Consider the following 8183-nt stretch of genomic DNA (forward strand, 5'->3'; position numbering starts at 1 on the left):
TGAACACAAAAATTGTCAATGAAAACAAAAATTACAAAAGAGGACTAAATCTATTATTCTTTTAACCAAAACTTGGTGATCTATATGCCATGACCTATTTTTGCACAAGGATTGATAAAATTGACCAAGAAACACCATTTAATAACCCCTATAAATCCCCATACAAATTTAAACCTAACCCAAGAGTTTCCATACCATAGACCCTCCATAGCTTATGGCATAAATCTATATACTCTTAATAAACTTAAATTTAATCCTTATCTTGATAAGTTTATTTTCCCATTCACATCTATAGAAAATATATTACCTTTCCAAATTTTTCCTTGAGGTATTTGATTAGGTATTTTTGTCTCCCTTCATTTATTTTTACTCCATATTGCTTGCACATTAGAAAACCACAAATATATGATATTATCACATATGATAAAATTATACATTATGTATATATAATATAAGAGGATGCATATATGTAAATACAAGAACTCATCTAATGAAATAGTCTAGCCACACACATCTTAAATTAATTAATATAATGTATTGCATGAGTGCTTAATTAGGTGGGTCTTATAGATAGAGAATTTAAGAAGATACCTAGATGAAGCTGGATTGAAGGTCATAAAAAGGGTACACTTTTTTTTGTATGAGATAGATCACACCCACAGACAAAAGAAATTTATACTACATTGGAAAAATTATCTTGGGAATGAAGGCTGCTAGATATTTTCATAATAGAACCCCAACTCGATGTTGAATCCCATATTAATGAAAATCTCAGTCAAAAATTACAGGACAATCGAGCCAAAGCCAAAAAAATATCACAGGTAGTTACCATACAAGAAAACATTAGTGATTAATATATGCAATCAATGGATATGGAAATACTTGCCAAGAGAATTTCAATCTGAAGCAATGGGTAGAGGATTAGTCTGCACTGGGATAGCTACATATACAATGAACTTAGCAAGGAATATGTTGGGAAGAGAAGTGAAACATACCACTCAAACAAAAACAAAAAAATTAAGCATTGCTGAAAACAAATTTCAACATAGTCAACCACTATTTCTGAAGACAAGGTGATTTTAGAGAGACTCAACATCAAACTTTTGAACTCAGAAAATAATACTATGGGCAGCTATCTTGGAATAAAAATAATGAATGAACTACTTGCACCAAATATTATACAGTTCTTCTATATTTTATAGAAGCCAAAGTGATGAATTCAATATTTGGGGAATCTACACAACACTCGCAACATCCAATTAGAACTAATAGAGACAAAAATGGAAAACCATTAAGTTGGGCGAAACCATAAGGGTTTAAATTATATATATATATATATATATATATATATATATATATATATATATATATATATATATATATATATATATATATATATATATATATATATATATATATATATATATATATATATATATATATATATATATATATATATATATATATATATATATATATATATATATATATATATATATATATATATATATATATATATATATATATATATAAATAATTGATACAAAAAGAGAAGCATAAGCTTAATCAATAATGAGGGCAGCCTATATATACATATGTTCAGTAAAAATTAAAGGGAAACAACAAAAATTACTCAGCATGAAAGATGATCAAAATATAATCAGTTGAGAATCCAAGCATGGTCACTGATAAGGGAAGGCATTCACTATCACTCAAGAGAGTATATCGAGAAATCAAAGAAAAAATGAGTCTTAGCCAAGATATTCAAATATTAAGGAGTTCCAAAATCCTAGAGTTCTAGAACTCAGGATATTACAATGGCAGAGGTCAGGCATAAAGGCTAAGTTTTTTGTGAATGGAGAGAAACTTGATGGAGCTAATCGATGAATTTAAGACCTATAATATAGAAGGAGATCAGCACATGGAACCTGTGTAGCAATATCCCATTTTACAAGGTTATGTTATGTCTCATCCTGTGAATCTACTTGAACCATAGGCCGATCCATCATTAGATGATCAATGGTTTTTATTAATCTTTATCATGGGTACTTACTTTGGCCTAGATTTGGAAAATGAAGTGCCCAAAAAATTAGCCTTGCAAAGACTAGAAAATTCTCTCTCTCTATATACTCCTAATCAATTGAAAGCTTCCTTCATGAAACTTTTAGTTGTTAAGAACATATATTATTATATTTTTAGAAATGAAAAGCCAAATTGTGTAGTGAAGCTTCAAATCCAAATAGAAGGGTAGAGCTTAAACAGTGACCCCTTTAGCTATTGATCCAATCCAGTCACTTTGTGGGTCATCTGAATTATAGTTTTTACAATCACCATGAAGGAGATTGGAAGGAAATGTTTGTCACCCCTCATTTCATCTGAATATTTTTAATGGAGAAGAAAGAAAAGAAGAAAATTCACAAAATACCTATGCAAAAGCCTAAAAGGTTGGAGTCTTCCAATGACATTGCTAAAATTGAGAACACTAAAAGAATTCAAATAATTATATCAGGAAAGGCCTGCAAATACTTGGATAAGGGTGTTGATTTAGGAAAACTAAATAGGCAGTTAGGAAAATCATTGGTCCTACAAATCTAGGGTGTGTAAATTCTAGTATTAGTGCAAAGGAGGAGAAGAAAGGGAAAGCTAAACATCAGAAAAATAAGGGAGGATCTAAGGATTTGAGGCATTTTCCTTCAGGAAGCATTTGAATTTTCTTAGCTTGTTGTTAGTTGGGATGTGGGGGTAAAAAAAAGGGCCTAAGTCCAAATGGGCATGGTTGGTAGCACTAGCTCTACACACCACCCTTATGCTATATAATGCAATACAATGATGGCCTTGGGTGTTGATGTTTCCTCTGCAAAACCATTGTGCAAGATAGTTCTTTTGAGGATGGAGAAAAGAGTTATAAGGGCTTGCAGTTGGAATCCCTTAACTTAGTTCAAGATAAAGTACTCAATCAAACTATAATCAATGATTCCAATTGCGGTGCCATTTGTTCTAGGGAGAACGTGATGAGTGATAATGAAAATAATCAACCTCGGATCTAGATGGAGGTAGTGAGAATTCATGCAGTTGGACTTGTAGGCACATTTTTAGGGGTCTATTGAATCTTGCTAATACTTATTTCTTTAATTATTTATTGTAGAATTTTCTTGCATTAGAGGTGCTTTGTGATCATTTCCTGAATTCTAGTGAATTTCAAGAAGGACCCATGACTCCAGCTCTAAGGAAGCTTTATTTTGAAATAAGTTTAGAGGGGTTGGGGAAAGGAGATTTACTAAGTCTAAAAAAGGAATGAAAGTCAATGGGACCATCAACCCTAATGCTCTTTTCCATGCCATTTGTGATAAGACATCACAATCCAGGGGATTTCAGCAACAAGATAGCCATGAATTGTGAAGATATTTACTTGATTTCTTAAGTATAGAAGAAATGATATCCCTTTTTAGATCATCTAAGGAAAATGTAGATTAAAACATGAAACCCATGCCTAGTACACCAGATATAGTAACTCTAGTGGATGGTGTATTTGATGGACAAATGTGTAGCATAGTTTTCTGCTACAACTGTGGTCATTCTTCAATGGTGTATGACTATTTTTTGACTTGCAACTACAAATTTGAATGAAAAAAATAGTTGAAAAGGCCTCATTTCCCCATTATAGAGGCTTTTCATCTCCCAAAGAAAAGTTATAGAATAATGCCAAAACCATTAAGAATGGAAATTCTACAAGGAAATGGAGATCAAACATTTATGATGCTAAAGCAGGTGTTCCTTTTCAAAAAATCTCACCATCTTATATCGAAGATATGAATTCATTTATAGGAGAAAGAGTTGAGAATATTTCTTCTTCACAAGATAATACTGGATGGAATTAATTTTCTCCATGAGAAGATAACATATAGAATACATCTTCTCTAGAAGAAGATACTGTGTGGATGGATTATCTTAGATCTAGATCTGAGTCTGCTGATATTTTTAAATCAAGATATTTGTAAGACATCTGAAAATGTAAAATAACTTGAGAAATATGGAGTATGAATTGATAATCTTGAATATGGCTTTATTTTATTTGATGGCTCTAAAACAAAGCCTCATCTTCTTGTTGTTCGAGGCAAAAATGTTTTGTTACTTCCTTACAAAGAAGTAGATCTAATATCTAGTCAAGAGCTTTAGGAAAAAGAAGATTCTTTGCAGTTGGCTCAGGAGCTAGAGGTAGCTTGAAGAACTTAGTTCAATATTTCTATCTCATGTATAGATCCAGATCCTTTCAATGTTTTGGACAACTATTTGAAGAGGAAGAAATAATTCATATTGAGTAAAATGAAGAAGCATCTGATGAATTTTTGCACAATGAAAGTGCCAATGATTTTTTGTTTATGAACAACTCTATTGTAGCTAGTGAAATAAAAAAAGAAGATATGGAAATAATTGTTACACTAATGTCTCTTGATGGTTGCTTGCTAGATTTGACAAGGAAAGAGTTGTGAATTGGATAAAATGTGTGGAAGTGTGAGAAGTGCTATACTAATGTCGTAGAGAGTTCTGGAAAGCTTGAAAAGAGAGAAGAAAAGGGAGAATAGAAGAATGAAAATTAAGAAAAGGTCAATTGCAGGAATAATAAAAAGTGTTTTAGAGGCATTTTTGCTTGGTGGGACATAGGTAAATGTGGAGAAGGAGCATTAATTAGGCTCACAAGACAAATTAAGAGATGTCGAACCAAAAGTTTCCCCCATCGCAAATAGTTCTAGACTCTTTTCTCTGAAAGAAGATAACTCTGAGTTCTGCAGTGGCACAATAAGATGCAGTAACATTGATGAAAGAGTAAGGGACATCTAGTAGGGAATAAATGAACAAAAACTTCACCATGCTAGGATTTTGTCCAGTTTATTTTTTGCAGACAGTGAACAAAAACCTGAGCAGAAAGTTCACCAAATGGAAACAATATTTTGAGGGAAAGAAAATATTCATGTGAATGTTTGTCTCGGTGTCTCAAATTTAATTATTAATGTTGGGGAAGGGAGAGAGAGGGTTTCAGGGGCCAGGGAAAGGTTTATGTTTTGAAAAATTATTGTTCTATTGAGTGGAAAAGGATGCATAGACAAAGATTATTTTCCATCTTATGTGTGTTTTAGGGATGCTCCAAAGATAGGGAACAATAAGAAAACCAAGAATGGCTAATAAAGGCCCCCAATTTTGATAGACTCCTCAATATCAAAATGAATCCTAAAAACTCCATATAAAATTAGAAATATTAGGGATATAATGGATGGCTTATGACTATGAATCAAAGATTTAGGAGACTTTAGTGAATCAACATTTGTTGGATCATAAATTTTCTCCATGTTCACACTTCTTGAAATAGGGTGTATCCCTCATCAATGCAATTCATTCATAGAATTAACCTATTTAAATTTTGTGGTGGAGAATCTAAGGTCACTAAAAAATGAGGAAGCAACAATTTGAGATATACAGTAAATAGCTATGTGAGAAAAAAATAAGCCATTGATATCATATATGAACCTATATTGAAGATATCATGCATGAAGCTATAAATTGTTGGGTTTCCCCTATTAATGGAAGCCCTAAGTTTCTAGGATAAGGTTTCCACCTCTTTACTTGTTGAGAATCTAGACTTCTAATGGAAATAGAATTAAACAAATAAGGCAATCCATATAAGGGGAATTTGATCACTGGTAAAGTGCTAAGAACCCATTAAGGCTTTACCCATCAAATCCTTGGAAAACTTCATTATTATGGATAAGGGATTTGACTTGCTGGTAAATGAAGCTTATTTAAGTATATTGGAGTATGTATTATTGAGAAAATATTGCGCTATCAAAGCAAAGAAAACTATACAATGGCAAAAAATGGAGGAAAAAATGCCTTGATGGGCTCATCTCTTGTCGTAATGGTGAGAAAATACGTTGAAGGAATAAATGCACTGAAGAAATATTTCACATTTTTAAGTGGCATTTCAGCTCAATTTGTGGAGGTTAAACAAGACTACTAGTTATTTTGATACTATCATCGACTGACTGTTTGCATTAGTGAAATCCCATGACTAGGAACCCCATGATTTGTCCAATATCATTGTGGAATCCACCTCGTTTCACCACTCAATTTTTTATGGATTGTCCTACCTCATTGCATCTTATTTTTCTCACTGTAAATTGGAGAACCCTTTTCAAGCACCAGAAAGCATACCATAAAGTACAATTTTTTCTCCAACCTAGACATGGCAATTTACTAGAAGAGGAGCTAAAATAGAGATTAATAAGACAAATTTAAATAACTCATTATTTCAAACAAAAACTTAGCATGACCTATTTAGAAGGCTCATATGTAGATGTGTTGAATAACGGTGTCCCTATATGTTCACCTAACAAAATCCTAATATTTTAAATTAAACATTGGATTGGCACAAATGTTAGTATTTTGAGTAAGTCATATAGGTGATACATTTTTCCTCGACATGTGTATAGTGTCTAGTTATAGGAAGAAGCTAAAAAATGGCATTGAGAGTGGAAAATATTGGTAATTTTGAAAGATAAAATATGGGAAGCTAAAATTTCAAAACTTGCAAAGGCCTTTAAATTTTTTTTTGATTTGAGTTAATTGATATCCCTTAAAATCAATCAGATTGTTTAAATCTTATTGTATTAATAAAATTGATCAAATTTTCTCTTTGATGTATTTGGCATGATAACACAATAGGGAAATCAATCTACTTTCAAGTCCTAGTTGAAAACATTACTAATTCATTATGTTAATGATTTATCATAAAAGTTCAAAAAAATATAGATGTTATTTTTTTATAAAATATGTATCAGAAGACTGCACTAAGAAGAAATGTATGTCTTTCACACAATAGATATTTTTGGTGCACCAACTAATTTAGGCAATAACATGAGCCACATAGCCAAAAAATAATTCCTTACCCAAAATGTTTAGGCCCTAACATCCCAAACATTAATCTTCCATATCAATCTATAAAACTATAGAAATCATGTCAAAATGAAACACATATGGAGAAATCTATGCCTCGTTAGTCTACAAAATCTAAGAAGAAAGTATCTATTTTGAGGCATCTATAATATGAGAACCATCCAATCATCCAATGGTTAGAAAGATACATCAAATTTTGTCTTTTCTTTTAACCATTTACACATTTTCTTCCCCTTATTTTTGACTCCTATCGATTCGCTTCTGTTAAAAAACTCAAAAGTTTCCATCAAAACAACACCATATAACCTTTTTTTTCTTAGTGTTCTTTTCACAAAGTGTAAAAATATTTTATCATTTAAATATTATAAAGTTTATTCATAACAATAAGAATATGATGCAATAGTATGTTTAAGATATTTCAATATTTTTATTTTCCAAATACCACTTTCTATTTTGATACTTGATATTGATAATAAGTATTTATATTTGGATGTATTTTTGGGTTTAAATATGGTGACTCTCTCTCCTTTTGAATGTTATTTTCACAAAGTATAAAAATAACTTATCATTCAAATCATATAAAGTTTATTCATAATAAATTAGGCATATATACCTTCGTAAGATTTGAACTTGTGACCTCTCTTTACAAGCTCTCCACCACTACGTAAAACTAGAATATGATAAATTAAAGTTGTGAGATGTATATTTGAAAGGAGTATGAAATTTTAGAGTAAGAAATAGATGTCCAGCTTTAGTTACTAAAAATTATAGCTTGATTAGTGTTTGATAAGTTCTCTTGCACTTTTATTGTATTTCTTTTGTTATATAAAGTATGTTGTATGTGTTCATTTTATGAATGTAAATCAAAAAAATGCTTGAGAATTATAGCTTCATTAGTGTATTTAAAGTTTTTTGGAATTTTATTGCATTTTTTGAAGTATAAATCATAAAAAAAAAAAAAAATGGCTGGCCTAGTTTTTGTCTTTACAAACATAATATTTGAGGAAGCTATTGAATTTTTGTCTATAAATTATTATGAAGATCTTGTTTTAACACAATCAAGGAGAATGCAACATGTTTTAGATAAATTATGTATGCTCTATGATCCTAGGAAGAAAAATCTTAGAAAGAAGATAATTTCATTTTTTATAGAAAGATGAAATGCTATGTTAACGACTCTTACCTAATTTTTGTAATGTATGAGTAAAATTTGAGGAGTACATAGATAGATTTTA

At 30.8% G+C, this 8183-nt stretch overlaps 1 pseudogene; it reads left to right on the forward strand.

The window, feature by feature from the left end:
- Positions 1-2388: 2388 nt before the first annotated feature.
- Positions 2389-5064, forward strand: LOC149563299 (uncharacterized; annotated as a pseudogene).
- Positions 5065-8183: the final 3119 nt, after the last annotated feature.

This window comes from Cupressus sempervirens, chromosome 4, assembly GCF_028749045.1.
Source record: "Cupressus sempervirens isolate cs-2001-9-10 chromosome 4, ASM2874904v1, whole genome shotgun sequence".
NCBI lineage: Eukaryota > Viridiplantae > Streptophyta > Pinopsida > Cupressales > Cupressaceae > Cupressus > Cupressus sempervirens.